General features: G+C 37.1%; 1 long non-coding RNA gene across 1 annotated transcript; it reads right to left on the reverse strand.

Annotated features, from left to right (window-relative positions):
- Positions 1-277: 277 nt before the first annotated feature.
- Positions 278-16,659, reverse strand: LOC131406364 (uncharacterized). Its single transcript, XR_009220120.1, has 4 exons — positions 16,538-16,659; positions 7,383-7,509; positions 2,272-2,397; positions 278-407 (listed from the first exon to the last, which is right to left on the reverse strand). It is a non-coding gene; the product is annotated as an uncharacterized LOC131406364 (long non-coding RNA).
- Between the last annotated feature and the right edge of the window lie 305 nt (positions 16,660-16,964).

Genomic DNA, 16,964 nt, shown 5'->3' on the forward strand with positions numbered 1-16,964 from the left:
CTCATGTTCTCCAAAATACCCTGAGGTCCTTTGGCCTGCCAGAAAGAGACCATCCTTACTCCCCTGCAAGGAAGGGAACACTATTAGCAAGATGTGGGCCAGTTTTTCCAAATGAAGCTTTAAAAATGTTAGCTCCCTAAAGTCAATTAGTCCTTAAAGCTCTTGGGTCATATGTGATTCAATGCACATTGTTATCAAATATGACATTACAGTCAAAGCCTTGGTATTATAACCAATATTTTCAATTGTGTCCTGTTATGAGGAGATGAGATTCAGATTGAATTTATGCAAATAATTTTATTGCAATATAAATAAGAATACTCACTAAGAATTTCCAAATTGTAGCAGATCAGGCAGGAAAAATGTAAATGTTACATCTTTGTTCACAAAGGATTACTTTACCAAATCTGTAAGTTACACATAGAGTAAGAGAAAAAGGTTTACTTAAATCTTGAAAACAAACATTAAAAAAAACAGTATTATTTACCATTACTCAGTTTGGTGATAAAGTTTAAAGTTATCAAAAGGTCTGTGGAACTATTTTTAAGTAAACATATTATAAAACATCTATTTTTAAAATCTAATTTTTAATATTTTATCCCACTTACATTTATTTAATTCACTTGTCCTTAATAATTATGCTTGAAGTGACCATAAAAATTTCATGAGGTAACCAAACAAATCTAGATATCTTATGATGTTATTTTTCTTGTTGACAAATTAAGCAACTATCAAAAAAATTACAGAAGCAAAGAACTTAGAGTTAGATGTATAGTTCTTTCCTCTTTGTTTTTCTTTTTTTTTTCTTGAATACCAGGCTTGAAATGCATCAAGCAACTGACTTTTATTGTATACTTTTTTTTTCTTGGTTAGATTTATAGTTTTATAATTTAACCATCTAGAAAGATAGCTTAAGCTTGTTTGACTAGTAAACCTAGGTAGAAAAAAAAGTATGTTTGCACTATATTTAATGCTGTTAACTATGAAGACATGCCTGTTTTTATTTTACCAACAATTTTTCAAACTAGCTTTATTTACAAAACCTTGTCCCAGATCAAGGAAACATAAAAAAAAATGATGTTTCTTTATTTCTGAGTGTTATAGGAATACCTAATTTATAGAAGCACTCGTTTATCTCTAAGCCAATTTGAATACAACTCCATTAAAAGATTTTATAAATTAATTTATAATATGATCCAGACATAGAAAAAACCCATATCCATGAAACACATGAATACTACATACATACATAAGCATACATAAAATTACAGAGGGAAAAAGACATCTTACAGCTTTCATTAAAAATTTTTTAGCCGTGAAACTAAAACATAGTAATACAATATCAGAGGTTTATATCTACTTTATATTTTCATCTGAATTGCGTTTCTGACAAATGGGACAAGTTAAGGTTAGCTGGTTATCAATAAATTGGGGGAGACTTCTAAAATATTCTTTTGACCTGATGGAGGCTGTGGAGTAAATTTGACTAACGAAATATCTAGTAGCTGTCTGGATGTCTCCAAAGCCCAGCTGAGGGGACAGAACATTCAGTTCTGTTTTCTAATAGGCTTTTTTCTCTTACCAGCCTCTAGTGATTGCATGTGGGAGTCCTTAGTCCTTTGAGCCCTTGCTGGAGGGTAGGGGCATAAAGCTCAAGTGAGAGTAGGGTGCGAAGGGGCTGATATGGGAGAGGAAAAGTCTGGCAGGGTGGACAGAAGGATGGAGGACGTAGGAGTTTGAATGGGACATATTAGAGGATTCAAGTGAATTGGAGAGAAGATCCAAAGCAGTAAAAGGAGGAAGCAGGAGCATCCGTGATAGAAAGAGAGAGGTTTAAGGAGCCACATTGGAAGATCTTAAGTTTCTCCAAGAGGCCATTGGAGTTCAAAATTATTCTTAGTAAAATCATGCTAACAAGAAAGGAAGTGAACAGTGTTGGTGGAGCATATACTCATCAAGGGTTCACGAATGGAGTTTTTAGTCTACTGAGACACTCTCAAGTTCTTAAATAATGGTAACACTATAGTTATGAACAGAGAAGTTTGGCTCTCTAACCCAACTCCTGTTTGCCTGGGATTCTATCACAGCTTAAGCTTGCTTGTGATGGTAACCCAGCTACTTAGAGAGAAATCTAGGACTCTTACCCAGCCTCTGTTTTTCTAAGACTCTAACACATATTCTAAAACATACTCCAAAACTTATGAATCAAAATATCTTCCTACCATATTCAAGGGATATTTGTCTGAACCAATCATTTAGGAGTGTGCTCACCAAAAGATCCTCAAGAAATTAGTCAGGAATGAAGACAACGTCTTCAAAGTTTCACACCCAGCATCCTGAGTGAGGGCTCCAGGGCTCCAGTGATGAATCTGTACTCTCAGAGTTGCAGCATTATAACTGTCAAAGAAGAACCAGAGTTTTAAAGGGGTAAAACAAAATTTTATTCAGGACTATTACAATAGGTGAAGAGATATCTCAGTATGGAAACAGCTCAATTCTAAATACAGCATGGGCAAGTTGGATTTTATAGTCAGGGAGCCTGGTGGGGTTCAGTGGATGGAAAATTACTAAGAGCAAATGTCAAGGGTAAGGGGGATTCTGGCTAAACAAACCTAATAGGATTCTTACTGAAGTCAGGCCAGGTTGACTAGTCATTACTAGGTGGATAGTGGAAGATGAGAAACGAGATTAGATATTAAGGGTGATGAAATATGGAGGATCATATAAGAGACTGTTGCTAAGCTGATTTAGCAGGGTTTATACTAAGGATTTTAAAAGGAAGTACACTGATTGGCTTAGAAGAACCTTCAGGAACCTGACCACAGTTTGGTGAAGCAAAGAGTCTATGTCACTACCAAGGAGAAATCGAAACAAACTACTCCACAATGGAGTGAAGGAAGCGTGTGTCTGGAATACAGGGTATCCCTTAGGGTTTCTCTTACTATTTTACAACTAAATTACAACCCAGTCCAAGCAGGAAAGCAGGACTACTAAGGACCCAGACCCTTCAGGGATTAAGTTTTGAGTCACCCCACCAGCTAAAAAACTACCACCAGCTGAGATGCTTCTGATGAAAAGGGAACACAAAATGGTTAGCAGAAGAAAGGAGTTATAAATCTAGCTATGACTAAGTGGCCATTTACAAAAATGAGAACTGTAATTGTCATGAGTATTTCCTCCTAATTTTGCTATGTTTACGTGTGTGTGTGTGTGTTTATGTGAATATATACATACACAGCAATTGTCTTTTTTATGGGATATCAAGGAGAAGAATATACGTCACTCAAGGACTTTACCTCCTCTTTACCCCTCTTAGTGTGTTTTTGGTAGTACACAAGTTACTTGTATCATGGTAGGAAGAATTATGACCTTGTTATTGTATTTATTTGAAGATTAAGTACAGTCAAAGGTGATGTGTATAGGTGTCAAGTTGATGTGATGGAATTATGATGGTTAATTTTATGTGTCAACTTGACAAGGCTAACAGAAGTACATGATGGTAAAACAGTACTTCTGAGTGCATCGGTGAGGATGTTTCTGGATGGGATTAGCATTTGATTCAGTGACTCAGTAAAGAGATCTTCCCTCAACAATGTGGGAGAGTATCATTCAATCAAATAAAGGGCCACAATAGAACAAAAAGGCAAAAGAAGGGAAAATTCTTTCTTTTCTCCTTGAGATTGGATGTCTATCTTTTCCTGCCCCCAGACATCAGAGCTCTTGCTCATCAGGCCTTTCTTTGAACTCTGGGACTTACACCTAGGGTCCCCTCATTCAACGCCTTTGTGTTAGGAGTAAGACTTACACCATCAGCTCCCCTGTTTTTCAGGCCTTTGGACTCAAACTGAATTATACCACTGGCTTTCCTGGTTCTCTAGCTAGCATGTGGAATGTTGTGGGACATCTGTCCTCCATAACCACTTGAGCCAATTTCTATAGTATGTGTCCTTGTATATCTACCTGCTTATCTTCTGCCTATTAGGTATCTATCCTATAAGTTCTGTTTTTTTTTTTTTTTTTTTTTTTTGTTTTTTTTTTTTTTTTTTTTGTGGAGAACCCTGAAACAGATTTTGGTATGGAGAGAAGTTCTAGAGAAAAATATGTTAAAGATGAGTTTTCTGAATTGGTTCTAGGGTTTCTGGAACTGCTTTCTAATTTGATTAGATTTAAAGACATTAGTGACTCTATTTCCAGTAGTAAACAAAGCACTATTTTCCATGGTCCTGCCTATTTATAGAGAAATTTAAAATATCTGCAATGGATGTTCCTAATCAACCACTTATAAGCAGCAAGTAGTGAAGTAACTTTGCTTATGTTACTTTTGAAAAACTAAGAAATATAATGATATTGGTTTGTTCCTTCTAATGTTGCTGGACAAAGTGGTAAAAGAAAAGGACAAACTCAGATATTCTGATTCTCGGAACAAGCTTGCATCAATGACCTAGAAACCGTGTAGTATCTTGAGGGAGATCTTTATCTCTGTCAGGGTTGAAATTGGTACGGTTCTGTGATTGGATACATTTCAAAGTAAGTTCAACTCCCATATACCTAGGGTGTCCACGTAAAGCCAGGGCACGGATTGTTAAAGACTATTATCCTATAAAGTGGCATAAAAAAATGTGGAGGATCCTGATGAAGCTGGAGATATTAATCTCCTAAATTCTGAGGAGTCTTTTTTGCCAATTTAGGTGGACTCACACTCCCAGATTATGTGGTCTCTTTACCACAAGCAAAAGTGGTCTTCCCATCCCTACCTGGAGCAGCCTCCCAATCCACAGAGGAATCAGCCTTTCTACCTCCATCTGAGGGGATTAGCCCTGCATCATCTGAGTAATGTCAATGGCCTCCTGAGGCAGTTGCCACTTATGAACAGACTCAACTAACAGCAAGCCTCAAAGAGTGAGGTGCATAAATGTGATCCATTAGGAGCTGCACTATGCTCCAAAAGAAAAAACTGAGTTTTCTAATTTATACAAGCAGAAATCTGGGGACTATGTATGAGAATGGATATTAAGGGTATAGGATAATGGTGAAAGAAACATAAAATTGGATCAACCAAATTCATTTATGTGGGCTTATGAAGCAAAGATTTTGCATTTGATGTTGCAGGGTGGGAAGTTAGAAAGAGTTCTAACAGTTTGTTGGGATGGTGGCTGAAAAATGGATCAAAAGATGGCCCACTGTGAGCAAAACGGAAATGCCAGATCTGTGTTTAATATAGAGGAAAGTATTCCAATGCTCAGGGACAAGGTAATGCTACAGTAGATTTGTCATTTAAAGCCTACACACCCACACAGGGTAGATCCAGAAGACATACCTTCCAGCAGTACTTTTAAGGGGGGGGCCCCATATCATTGATGAGCTTTGTGATTTCTCTTGTGTATAGGACAGCATTTAATAGTGGTACCACAGCTACATTTTTGGATAATATAAATGAGTAGGAGTAATTTGATTTCAGGTGGCAGTGACAAAATGTTATCACAACCACCAAGACAAGGTAGGCATGGGGAAGTAGAAAAATTCAGGCTTTGGCATGGATTGGCAAAATTTGCAAGATGGAACCCAAAAGGGTATATTACGATTTTCCATTGAAACACAATTTTTCTCTCTACAGTCACCATCATTCAATCAGAGATAATTAAAATAAGACTAATTTGTTTGCCAATAAGTCTAGTCCCATTAAACCCTGGTTATTTACATAAGTGCAGCAAGAATAATGATTGACCACCTAGGTCTCTTGAGTTTGCTCTGCTGGAACTATTCATAAGGAATCTCAGATTTGGACTTTTCAAAGCCTCTCCAGGATTGAAAAGCATGCCAAGAGCTTGCCATCAGATTTCACCTGCAAAACCTATAGATTTGAGTAAATTCCTCTCCTCCTCTAGGGATCCTGAAAATATCCTGAGACCTGGGCATTCCAGAAAGTGACCTTCCTTATTGACATGTAAGGTGGGAAATCTTACAAGAAATGTTCAGGCTGGTTTTTCCATAATGATGTTTATAAGCATTGGCTCCTTAAAGTCAACCTTATTTCCTTATAGCTGCCTGGTCATATTTTATTTGATACACATTATTCTCAAAATGATATTCTAGTCAAGACCTTGGTAATATAACCAGAGTTTCCAATAGTGTCCTGTTACAAGGAGAACAGATTCTTATTGAATTTATAAAAGTAATTATATTTACACAAAAATAAGAATGCACACTAAGAGTTTTCAAATTCTGGGAGATCATGTAGGAAGAGAAAGTAATTATGGCATCTTTGTTCACAAAGGTATACTTTATCAAATTGCTGTCAGTTACACATAGCTTGAGGATAAGATTTCCTTTAATCTTGAATAAACATTTAAAACCAGCAATGTTTCAAACAAATTCATTAAAAATCACAATGGTTCTCATAAGTTCTTTCAGGCCCGTATAATTAATTCTTATTCTGCTAGACCTTGGGTTAGCAGTTTTATGAATCCATCAGCTTCTTCATTACTTTTGCAAATTCTTACTCAGCCTAGAGGCATGTCTCAAAGTCATTCCCATGATGCCACTGATGGTGCTCAGGGCAAGCTGCCCCAGGAAGCACCACTCTGGTATGCGGATTATTTCGAGCTGAAGACAATAAGGATATTTGACCTCCCCCACTAACTGCCTAGAGAATCTGGCATGGTGGCTCATTCCTGGAACAGATCTTCTATCATGATGGCTATAAAGATAATGTAAAATAGATGTTGCAATGGGAGGGGCACCAAGCCCCTTTTATCAAAAAACTCTATCTCTCCCTGACTAAATTATCAATAGATGACCCTGAAAAGAATTGTCCTTCTGCCCTCTGAAGTCCCAGGCCACTACCCACCCCCAACACGTTCCTTCGCCTTTAGCTGCAATACTTAAGCAAGCAGCTTAGACAGAGGGGTGAGTTGCTCATTTCTGAGTTTCTCCCATGTATACATGTTATTAAACTTGGTATTATTTTCTCCTGCTAACCTGTCTTGTTGATTATTTGGCCAGCCAGAAGAACCTTAAGGGAAAGGGCAGAGGGAGATTCTCCCTCTTCCCCCGACACCACCATGGAGTATTCTTTACTGTAGCTGATTATAAATACTTTGAGAGAAATATCAAAGTCAAACAATCACAGTCTGTGAATGACAAATGACTTAAAATGGCCTTTGCTATAGTTCTGATGAGAATTCATTTGATAAGGAAAATTATTTATTTATATGGCATATAATATTTTTTGCTCCTGTGAAACCCAGGAGTCTAACCCAGACTCTGTTTGTCTGGGACTTTAACCCAGGTTCCAGAGTACACTCAAAATCTTAAGAATCAAAATATGTCCCTATCAGTTTCAAAGGACATTCCTATAGAAACGGTTTAGCAGTAAGACTCACCAATAGATCCTTGATCAATCAGTCAGCAGTGAAGACAGAGGCTCCAAAGGTGCATATTTTGAGTCTTGGGTGAAGGGTCCGGGGTTTGAGTGATGAATATGATCTTATCCAAGTAGTGGTGCCATAACTGTCAAAGAAAAATCATAGCTGGGTAGTAGTTAAATAGATAAAAACAGATTTTATTCAGGACCATTGCAATAGGGTAAAAAAGACCTCAACATAGAACCAGGCTCAATTTTAATTTTTTTTTTTTTTGTGAGGAGATCAGCCCTGAGCTAACATCCGCCAATCCTCCTCTTTTTTTTTTTTTTTTTTTTGCTGAGGAAGACGGCCCTGGGCTAACATCGGTGCCCATCTTCCTCCACTTTATATGGGACGCCGCCACAGCATGGCTTACCAAGCAGTGCGTCGGTGCGCGCCCGGGATCCGAACCAGCGAACCCCGGGCCGCCGCAGCGGAGCGCGCGCACTTAACCGCTTGCGCCACCGGGCCGGCCCCAGAACCAGGCTCAATTTTGAATACAGCATGGGCAAGTATGAACTTATAGCCAAAGAGCCTCTTGGGTTCAGTGGATGGAAAATTAATAAAAGAAGCATTAAGAGTAAGGGGGAATTCTATCTAAACTGACCTAACAGGATTCTTGCTGAAGATAGGCCAGGTTGATTAGCCATCATCTGGTGGATGATGAAAGATAAGAAACCTGATTAGATATCAAGGGTGATCAGACATGGAGGATGGATGATAAGAGACTCTTGATATACTGACTTAGCAGAGTTTTGACTAAGGATATTATAAGGAAGTGCACAAATACGATTACGGGATGGTTCAGGATCCTGATTAACATTCAGTCAAGCAAAGAATCTTTGTCACTATTAAGGTGAAATTGGAGTGCTACTCTACAATGCAGGTAGGGGAGAGTATGTTTGAAACACAGGAGATTCCTTAGAGTCTCTTAGTATTACAATGTCCTATTATTAAGGTCAATGGAACACTACCACAACCTAATCCAAGCAGGACTAGCAATGGCCCAGACTCTTTAGGAATGAAAGTTTGGGTCACATCACCAGTAATGACCCAGAACCAGTTGAGTTGCTTGTTGAGGCAAAGGAAATACAGAATGGGTAGCAGAAGAAAGTAGTTATGAATCCAGCTACAAACTCATGACCAGTTCAAGAAAAAAGGACCATAATTGTCATGAGTATTTCCCCGTTATTTTGTTATAAATATGTTTGCATGTATACATACATATATTAAGCAAATATATTTTTCTATCCTCTCTTATTCCCTTATCATGCACATGGGATGTATGGCTTTATATTATGGTATTTAAATATCATGAATTTTACATCATACTATATGTTATGGGATATCTAGGAGAGGAGCAAACATCATTCAAGGACTTTACTTCCTCTTCTGGGGAAGGGGTTATTGCGTTTTTGGTTATAATCAGATAGCTGTATCATATTAGGCAGAATTATGACTTTGTTGTTGTTTTTATTTGGAGCTTAAGTATGTTTTAAGGCAATGTGTATAGGTGTCAAGTTGATGAGTGGTGGACATGTGATGGTTAATTTTGTGTCAACTTGATGTGACTAAGGGATGTCCATATAGCTGGTAAAACATTATTTTTGGGTGTCCCTGTGTCGAGGGGTGTTTCTGGAAGCTTTGATCAGAAGACTCAGTAAAGACATCTGCCCTCACCAATGCTGATAGGCAGCATCTAATCAATTGAGGGCCAGGAGAGAACAAAAAGGTGAAGAGAGGGCCAATTCCTTCTCCTCTTTTGAGCTGGGACATCCATCTTTTCTTGCTCTCTCACATAAGAGTTTCTGATTTTTGGGTGTGGGGGCGATGAAACTTAAGCAGAATCCCCCTGATTCTTAGGCCTTGGGCCTGGGACTAGGAGTCCCTGGGTGCCACGGTTCTTAGTTTTTCAGACTTAGACTGAATTAACTTCGCAGGATTTCCTCATTCTCCAGCTTACAGATGTCACATTGTGGGACTTCTCAGCCTCCATAAATGCCTGAGCTAATTCCTATAATAAATCTCTTCTATCTATCTATCTATCTATCTATCTATCTATCTATCTATCTATCTATCTACACACCCATCTATCTATATCTATCAACTATCCATATACCTATCTATCTATCATCTATCTAACATCTATATATCTATCTATATATCTACCAATTTATCTAAGTGTATATATATATATCTTACTTGCTCAGTTTTTTTTCCCAGAAACTTGACTTCTACGTATTTTGACATTGAGAGAGGTTCTAGTTGAACAGAATTTTAAAGATATGTTTTTTAAATTACTTCTGGGGTCCTGGAATTGGTTCTCTAATATTATTAAAGGAGGTTTATTACTTTCAGTAATAAAGAGAGCACTGATAGTTCATGGTGAGAACTTTAGAGATACACAAAATATCTGCTTTGGATATTCCTAATTAAACTCTTATAAGAAGCAAGAAACTAAGTAACTCTGTTTATGATACTTTCAAACATTTTTGAAAAACTAAGGAATTTAATGATGTTAGTTAGTTCTTCCATATGTTGCTGGAAATTTTCTAGAAGAAAAAAATGAGCTCTAAGATTTGAATTCTCAGCTAAAAAGTTGCATAAATGATAAGAACTTCTAGGTGTCCACTAAGGGAGAGACTTATCTCTTGTCAGGGCTAAAATTGCTGAAAATCAAACTGTGATTTCCTGAATTTCAATTCAACTTGGAATCCAAGACTCCTAGAGTGTTACTATTAAAGTGAGGGCACTGATTGAAAAAGAATGGGATCCTGTAATGTGGAATGAAGCTGTGTGGGAAGACCCTGATGAAGCAGATGACATTGAACCCCTAATTCCTGAGGAGTCTTCTTTGCAAGTGGAAGTGGCCTCCCACCCAAGTGGTAGCAGACACCCAATCCACAGTAGTATCAGACTTTACACCTCCATCTCAGGGCATTAACTCTGCACTGCTTGAGGAAACAGCAATGGACTCTCCTTAGGCAGCTGCCACTTATGACTAGTCTCAAGTTTTATCAGGGACATAAAGGTGAGATACAAAGTTTGGCCCATGATAAGATGCACTATAGTCTTAAAGAATTACTTGAATTTTCTAAATTATACAAGCAGAAATCTGGTAATATGTGAGGCAATAGATATCAAGAGTGTGGGGTAATGGTGGATGGGATATAAAGTTGGAACATGACGAATTTTTTGATATGGGCACCCTAAGCAGAGATTCTGCATTTAATGTGCAGCATGGAGACTTACAAAGAGCTTTAACAATTTATTGAGTTGGTTGGCTGAAGTGTGGATCAAAGGATGGCCTATGATGAGCAATGGAAATGCTGGATCTCCCTTAGTTCAATGTAGAGGAAGGGACGCAAAAGCTTAGGGACAATGAAATGTTAGAGTGGATTTGTCATTTAAGACCTACTCAACCAAACTAGGAGTCTCCAAGAGACACAACTTTCACCAATACTTTAATGAAGAAATTTGGGGGTGAAACCCCAGAATCCTTGAAGAACTCAGTGATTGCTGTTTTCTGTAGGCCAGATGTTAAAATGAAAATTGCATCAACTCACTTGGAAAATCTAAAAGTTAGAGTAATTGGATTCCAGAGTGGCAAGGGCCAAGAGGCTTTACTCAACATCCAAAGGCAAGGTGTTGTGGTTACTATAATGAACTTCAGAGTCAAAGCAGCAATCAGAATAGTCTGACTAGCACAGATATATGGCATTGACTAGTTAATCATGGTGTTTCTATAAGAAAAGACATACAAAGTCTACTAAATACTTACTTCATCAGTATAAGCAGAAAATTTTTAGGTCAACTGAAAAAAAGTTTATATTGATCATAAAAATAGACAGTCTAAGTCCCTCAATTGATTTGCAGACATGAGCTAGTTTATAGAACCAGAACCCCTTGAACGAAGAGGTGACAAGATCCCCTGCACGAAGGACACCAGTACATTACCAAAAAAAATATACCATTTCTCTTTCTCACAGCCTTCCCCAAAGGGACCTACTGCCTTTTACTAAAGTAATTGTGTATTGGGAGAAAGGAAACACGCAGCAAATTAGGGGATACTGGACACTGGCTCTGATCTTACTTGGTTTCTGGCAGACCAAAACTTCACTGTGGCCTTCCTGTCAGAGCAGGGACTTTTGAAAGGTAGCTGACGAATAGAATTTGAGCTCAGTTCCATCTCTCAGTAAGTCCAGTGGATCCCTGGACCTATCCTGTGGCTATTTCCCCAATTCTAGAATGCATAATTGGAATAGAATATTCCGCAGGTGACAGTATCCACACATTGGTTCAGTGACCTGAGGGGTGAGTGCTATCATGATGAGAGAGGCCAAATGTAAGCTATTAAAACTACCTATACCAAGGAAAGTAGTTAATCAAAAGCAATACCACATTCCTACAGTGATTGCAGAGATTTGTGCCACCGTCAAATCTTTGAAATGCAGAGGTATTGATTCCCACCAATCCCCATTCAACTCTTGTATTTTGCCTGTCCATAAAACAGATGAACTTGGAGAAAGACAACGGAGTATCACAAGCTTAACCAAGTGGTGACTTGAACTGCAGCTGCTGTACCAAATGTTGTTTAATTGCTTGAGCAAATTCATACACCCCTAGTACCATGTATGCAGCTATTGATCTGGAAAATTCTTTTTTCTTCACTCTTTCCTTAATCTCCATCTGAAACAATTTTATTTCAGTTGGTAAAGGAAGCAGTATACTTTCATGGTCCTACTTCAGAGGCATATTAATTCTCCAGCACTATGCCACAACTTAAATTTTCAGAGACCTTGATTATCTTTCCCTTCCAAAAGATATCACGTCGGTCTATTACATTTACAACATTATGCTGATTGCATCGAGTGAGCAGGAAGAGCAACTTCTCTAGACACATTGGTAAGACATTTGTGTGTCAGAGGATATGGAATAATTCTGATTAAAATCAAGGACTTCTATCTTAGTAAAATTTCTAGGAGTCCAGTGGTGTGAGAATTGTCCACATATTCCTTCTAAGTTTTTGCATCTGGCCCCTCCTACAACCAAGAAAGAGGAACAATGTCTTGTGGGATTTTTGAGAAAACATTCTACATTTCAGTGTGTGATTTCTGTCCATTTATGGAATTACCTGAAAAGCTGCTAGTTTTGAGTGGGGCCAAAACAAGAAATGACTCTGCGACTGGTCTAGCTTGTAATGCAAGCTGCTTTTTCACTTGATCCATATATTCAGGCAGACTCAATGGTTCTAGCAGTTTTGACAGAGAATTTTTGTTTGGTGCCTTTTGCAGCCCCAGTAGGTGAATCACTGGTCAGGTATTTAAAAATTTGGAGCAAGGTTGTGCTATTATCTGCAGTTATCTACTATATTTTTTAGAAATAACTATACTTTTGAGAAACAACTCTTGACCCGAGTCTACCAGACACTGAATATTTGACCATGGGCCACTAAGTTACCATGTGACTGCAGCTGTCCCTCATGAAATGGGTGTTACCTGATCTAGCAAGTCATCAAGCTGAGAGTGCACTGAAATACTGTGTGGAAATGAAAGTGGTATATAGGTGATTAAGCCTGGGCACTTCCTGAAAGCATGTGTAAGTTACATTTGAGTGGCTCAAATGCCCATGTTCCTTACACCTGCTACACTGCCTTCTCCTTCCCAACCTGCACTTATGACCTTATGGATAACTCTCTTAGATCAGTTCACAAAAGAAGAAAAAAAGAGGGCCTGATTTACAGATGGTTCTGCACAATATGCAGTCAGCACCTGACAGTGGAGAGCTGCAGCACTACAGCCCCTCTCTGGGACATCTCTGAAGGACAGTGACATCTCTGAAGGACAGTGACAAAGGGCAATCCTCCTAGTTGGCAGAAATTTGGGTATTGCACCTGGTTGTTTACTTTGTTTGGAAGAAGAAATGGACAGAAGTTGCTTATATACTGATTCATGGGCTGTGGCCAATGCTTTAGCTTGATGGTCAGTAACTTGAAAGGAACATAATTGGAAAACTGGTGACAATGAATGGACCACTTTCAATGAACAAAAAACAAGAAGATATATGTATCCAAGTATATGTTTATCAGAGAGGGGCCTCAGCAGAGGAGGCAATGAGTGTATTGATAAATTTCTATGAACTTCATATAATTTCTGTGATACCTATATTAGTAAAATATATCCATATACATTTAACCTACAAAGCTTTATTATCACTGCTTATATGACAACTCTCCCGCAAATTTTGTTTATCAACTCCCTTTTACAAGGTGAGAGTCAAATCCTTTGAAATATTCCACTGGCCTTCTGGGAAATCTCAATGTTGTTTGAATTAAAAGACTCCATTTATAATCTGTTTTGGGAAGTTGACAAAAATGTCAAAAGAGTCTGACACTTGACTAAATAGTATCACTGTGAAACAAAAGTTACCGTTTTACCAAAGAGACAATAAAAAAGATTTCAAAGGCAAACACATAAAGTTACATAGTTGTAAAAAAATCTAGCTCTTTTAATATTGGGAAGACTCTGTTTTTAAGTAATCAAAGACCTGATGAAGAAAACATGAAGCACAAGACATTATTTAGACACAAAGTCTTGGTTTTCTAGGTAGAATATTTAAAAGATAAAGAAAAACGTTTTTACAGTTTCGTATTAATAGCAAACTATTAATCTAAGAAAACTTTATTTTAGTAGAGAGAAAAGCAAATTCTGAATATGCATCAGGGCATTATTCATTTTAAGGCTAATTAAAAAAAATCTCACCCAAATAAATAAACTCATCCAATCTTCCAGCATTGAGCACACAAGATAACATTCCTTTTCCAAACATTCCAAAACTTTTTTTTTCTTTTTAAATATCCATTCATTTTTTTGTCTTACTGTTTTCAACTTTTTCATTCTGCAATAACCAGTCATTCTGGTTTAGGACAAAGTTACTCTTCTTGACTGTTAACAAAAATGCATTCTTCATATCTTTTCTTTTCAAAAACACATCTTATTTCCCTGCATACTGAGGGTTTTTAAAAAATTTGTCCTTGTTAGTCACAGTAGTGTCATTTTTGCAAATGTTGATTAGAATTTTTAACCCTTATTCATCTTTCTTTTTAGGGAAAACTAGGACTTCAGCAATTTTTAACTGTCTGCCACATATTATCATTCTAAGGCAAATTTATGAATATATCATTTTATAATTTCTAGAGGTATTGACTTTTCATAGTACAAATATCATGTTTATTAACAGACCCAAATATATTTACTTTCTCTATACTTTATAAAAATACCTAAAGTTGATAAACTGATCTTCAGCAATTAATATTTCAATATTTCATCTCATTTGGAAATGGAGATATTCAACAAATATCAATTATTTACCTTAACTTAGTATAGCTTTAAGATTTCAAGTTACCAAAAAGCTTTGTGGAATTATTTTTAAGTTGACATATAATATAAAAATCACTGTTAAAAAGTTCATTTATAAAATTTTATCCCACTAACATCTATTTAATTCACTTGTTCTTAACAATTATATTTGAATTGATCATGAACATTACATGAGCTAAACAAACAAATATAGCCACCATCCTAAGTTATTTTTCTAGCTGACAAATTTAGCAAGTATTTACAAAATCTAAGAGCAAATAACATAAAAACTTAAACATATGTTTGTTCCTTTTTTTCTTCTCAATTTTCTGCAGTGATTGACATATATCAAGCAACTCATTTTTAAATTACATTTTACCACTGGTTGTATTTTTAGGTTTATAATCTTAAACACCTAATGGAGATAACACAAGCTTGTTTTACTACTAAACATAGATTAAAAAAATTATGTCTGCATTGCATTTAATGCTGACAACTTTGAAGACATGCCTGTTTTCATGCAACAATAATTTTTAAAACTAGCTTTATTTAACAAAATTATCTCAAAGGAACTTTAAAAAATTAGATTTATTTCTATATTTATTTATTTCTATATTTTAGGAATATTTAATTTATAGGAGCACTTACTTATCTCTAAGTCAATTTGAGTATATCTCCTTTAAGAGATTTTATGAATTAATTTAGCAATATCATCCAGAGGTAGAAAATGTCACACATACATAACATACACGCACACATACATACAGAAATTTACAGACAGATGCAAATAGACATCTTAGAGCTTTCATTCTAAAATTTTAGCCCCGACTCAATAAAATATGGCAATAGAATTTCACTTATTTATCACCACCTAATATTTTTATCTGGATTCTGTTTGTGCCAGGGGGCTAAAGTTATCTGTATACAAATAATGCGAAGCAGACTGTTAAGATTTTCTTTTGCCCTGACATGTAATCTGACGGAGGCTATGGAGTAAATTTTAGGCCAGTAACTGAGGAAATATTTAGCAGCTGTCTGGATGTCTTCAAATCCATATGAGGGGACAAAACATCAAGTTATGTTTCCAATTAGCCTTTTTTGTTTTTTCTCTTTTCAGCCACAGGTGTTTGCTTTCAGGGGTCCATTAGTCTCTTGTGATGCCGTGATTTAAGTTAGAAGGTCTATGGTTCAAGTGACTGTGGGAGCTATGGGGCTGAAGTGGAAAAGGAAAAGTCATGCAGGGTGGACAGAGAAACAGAGGAATCACGGGTATGAAGGGGAAGATACGAAGGGACTCAAGGAAACTGGAGGGAAGATTCAAAGCAGTAAGTGGAGGAAAGGGGAGAAACTTTGACGGGAAGGGGGAAAGGTTTTAGTGGAGCCCATTTGGGAGTTATAAGTTTCCCAAAGAAGCCATTGAAGTTCCAAATTATTCTTAGTAAAATCATACCATTAAGAAAGAAAGTAGATTGAGTTGGTTGAGCATACAACAGGGGTTCAAGAGGTGTGTTTTCAGTCCACAAGAAGCTTCCATATTTGTAACTAGTGGTACTATATACCTATGAACAGAGAAGCCTGGGACTCTAATAGAGCCTGTGCTTGCCTGGGACTCTAACACAACTTCTTAGACAGGATCCTAGGACTCTTACCCATCCCTGTTTGTCTAGGACTCTAATCAAAATTGTAGAGTACATTCAAAATCTTATGAATCAAAATCCCTCCCTACCAGTTTCAAGTGGCATCTGTCTGGGCCAATGGTTTAGGAGTTGGACTTACCCAAGGATCTCCCATGAAACAGTCAGGAGTGAGGACAAATTCTTTCACCATGCATGCTTTGCATCCTGGGTGAGGGGTCTGGAGCTCCAAAATTGAATCTGATCTCTCCAAGTTGAAACATTATTACTGTAAAAGAAAAATCAGAGTTTTAAAGGGAAAAAAATAAATTTTATTGAGGACTATTGCAATAGAGGAAAAGAGATCTTAGTATAGAAACAGAATCAAGTCCTAAATTAGCACAGGCAAATGGGAATTTATAGCCAGGGAACCTCGTGGGGTTCAGTAGATGGAAAATTACTAAAAGCAAATATGAAGAGTAAGGGAGATTTTGGCTAAACTGACATAACAGGATTCTTAATGAAGACAGGCCAGATTGGTCAGTTATCACCCGGTAGATGGTAGAGAATAAGAAACCTGGTTAGATATT

This window comes from Diceros bicornis, chromosome 5 (assembly GCF_020826845.1).
Source record: "Diceros bicornis minor isolate mBicDic1 chromosome 5, mDicBic1.mat.cur, whole genome shotgun sequence".
NCBI classification, from domain to species: domain Eukaryota; kingdom Metazoa; phylum Chordata; class Mammalia; order Perissodactyla; family Rhinocerotidae; genus Diceros; species Diceros bicornis.